The 2,859-nt window shown below is 40.4% G+C and overlaps 1 long non-coding RNA gene across 1 annotated transcript; it reads left to right on the top strand.

The window, feature by feature from the left end:
* Window positions 1-474: 474 nt before the first annotated feature.
* LOC118934873 (uncharacterized) lies at window positions 475-2,125 on the top strand. The gene is made up of 3 exons (XR_005033619.2): window positions 475-541; window positions 947-1,018; window positions 1,320-2,125. It is a non-coding gene; the product is annotated as an uncharacterized LOC118934873 (long non-coding RNA).
* Window positions 2,126-2,859: the final 734 nt, after the last annotated feature.

The following is a 2,859-nucleotide window of genomic DNA, read 5'->3' as shown; positions in this document are numbered from 1 at the left end:
CTCTTCTGTCCCTCTTACATTCTTACCTGCTGCTTCTCAGTCTTACAAACCAGGAATAGGATTAGCTGAACACACAATACTGATGTTGGCATATGGCCTTGCATTCAGAACCACTGGGCATGTTCCACTAAGCACCACTTAAAGAGGATGCTCAGAGGCTCACCTACCATGAGAAAAGGGCTGCAGGGAAAGAGCAGCCTGTCCATTCAAGAAGCACCAACTACTAACTGATCAATTACCAGGATGCAGCTGCCACAGAGATGATGGTACGGAAATACCCAGTGGGCACTTTAATCCACACATGAAGGCATTTCAGCACCCAAGTGTAAATGCCAAGTTCATCCTGTCTCTGCTCCTGCTGCAATGTGAGCTGAAGGGGAAGGTATAACTGAATATGTATTTGTTGAATCAACTTTTGTGAAAAGAGAGATAACAAATGTGAACCAGAAAATGAAAGGAGTAGGTCTTACAAATAGGAAGCAGCCTCAGACTTTTTCCAGGGATGATACAGGGAGTGAATCACTTGGAAAGGGTTGGCTGGGTAAGCTGCTTTAGCTCACAGAAACGAGGGTGATAAGAGCTCATGTCTGGGACTCATTACTGGGTATAGAGGAAGAAGGGAATTCATACCCTTGCTAGTTTAGTAATGAAGGGGATTAAAAATGAAAGAACAGTGCAGGCTCTTTTTTAGTTCCTATGACAGTAAGAAAGAATATAGATTAACCTGGTTCCATCTTCCCACCATATCAGAAATATGGGAAAAAAAGATTTCCTAATTTATGAATTGATATGATGTAAGCATACTCAGATAATCTGAAATCTGAGATGATAGACTATGATTTGAGAAAAAAAAAATACATATATATATATATATATATATATAAACATGCAGTAGATTCCTACTGAAAATAAACTGTTACTCAAGACATGGTTTCATTCATTCAAGAGCCTGTGGAAAAGTTTAAGCTTGAAACTGTGGCATGGATTTCTCCAAACTGAGGACGAGGCTGAGCCTAAGGTCAGAGGTGCAGGGGGTGCCTGGTCTGGGCTCTGTGGCTGGGTTCTTCATGCTCACTGTGCCCTCCTCAGCTTACTCCTCCTCTCCCCCTCTCAATCCTCCTGTTTCATTTTGCTTTGCTTGGTTTGTTTGTTTGCTTTTCCTTTATCTTGACCTTTATCCTTTATCTGGCTATGTTGCCCTTGACCTTGAACTCGCATGTGTCCACTATGATCCATCTGGCTTTAGACTCCTTCCTGGTGGATAACAGTGCCTGGGCTTCAGCCCCGGTTCTGCATTCACTGAGCAGGGTCATCCGCAGCCTCCAGAACCCTCCAGCTCTGGAGCTGATGTCCCTGGACACGCAGCCTCACCCAGAGCAGTGGATTGCCATCCGTCCCTCGCCTCCAACCAGCTCCATCCCTGACCCACCCGCCCACACTCATCCCCGCCAAGCCTGTGGCTCTGCCTCCTCCTCCGCTGCAGCTGGTACCAAACCCGAGAGATTATGGATAAACGTCATTGGACAAAAGCAGGCAAATTATTTTCTACTTCACTTTCTCGGGATGGTTTTTCTAAAAAGTAATCTTTTTTTTAAATTACACTGGGATCCTCTGAGTACTATATGTGGAAGTGCTTTGAAAACTGTAAAGGACTGTGCAAACATTAGCTATTATGTTCCTTCTCAGGCACCTTTCTGTAATGGCAAGTAGAACCAAAACTTTCAAAGGGACATTTTTACTCCCTTTTGGTTTTTGTTTTGGATACTCAAAAACATTCTTAAAATTCAGGCAACATGTAGTATTTGAAATTTTTCCCTTATCCCTATTTTTCAGTCATATTGATCTTAAAGAATTCCATTTGGAGTACATACCTGAAGTGTGACATTACAAATTAGTCACTCAGGAGTCCCTGTGATCCTGACAGGCAAAACTATTCACCAAGTAGAATGTTTCAGCTTTCTGGTAAAAACCTCACTAGGATAATTTCCACTGGAGATCTTTGTTAAACCCAAAAACAAGCTCTGATGTAGGACTCCCAGGACATGTATGTAGAGAAGCACACCCGTGGGCTTTTAAAGATATCTACCCAGTACTCTGTTTCAATGATTTGCCAATAGAAAATAAAAAATACTTCCCAAATCATGTTTGCTTATTCTGTCTTTATTGATCGAGTATGATACATGATAACAACATAAGATTTAATTCTAAATCAAGGCTTTACAGGCCCTTTAGTGATGGCATTAATTTGAAATGAGCCTTTTTCATCTAAAATGTTTTATATTGCTCCCACATCATAGTCAATACCACATTTGGTTGTTTAACTTCTCCATGTTTGTTCAACATTTTGTTAGCTTTTTATAAAGACCTTAGTGAGACCTGAGTGGAACAAGTTGAAAAATATTTGGGAGTGTAATTTAGGAGCCTATTGTTTTTTTCTAAGTATGCAGTAAGAATTATTTTAACAAGACATTCATAGCCTCACAAGTACTCTACGTACTGACAACTAGCACTGTTGTCATTGTAATAGGTCAGTAAGAACATTTAATATTAGGTCACACTCAACATTTACAGTTGACTTCATGCCACCTTTGTATTCAGTATAAAATTTTCTGTGTCACTCTTAATCTTGATATAAAAATGTAAAAGTATAGGTTTCTAAGATGCCCACCAGATTTAATGTTAATTCTCAACCCTATTTGCACATTAGAATCACCTGGGGAGCTTTTAAATCTGTAAAGGCCCAGGCCCCATCTAAGACCAATTAATTTCAAGTCTTTAGGTCTCTGTTCTCAAAGTATGTTCCCTGGACCAAAGGCATCACCATCATCTGGGAAATTGTTACAAATACAAATTCCCAGG

This window comes from Manis pentadactyla, chromosome 1, assembly GCF_030020395.1.
Source record: "Manis pentadactyla isolate mManPen7 chromosome 1, mManPen7.hap1, whole genome shotgun sequence".
Classification (NCBI taxonomy): domain Eukaryota; kingdom Metazoa; phylum Chordata; class Mammalia; order Pholidota; family Manidae; genus Manis; species Manis pentadactyla.
Note: the sequence above shows the minus strand (reverse complement) of the source record. Positions and strands in the feature narration are given on the sequence as shown.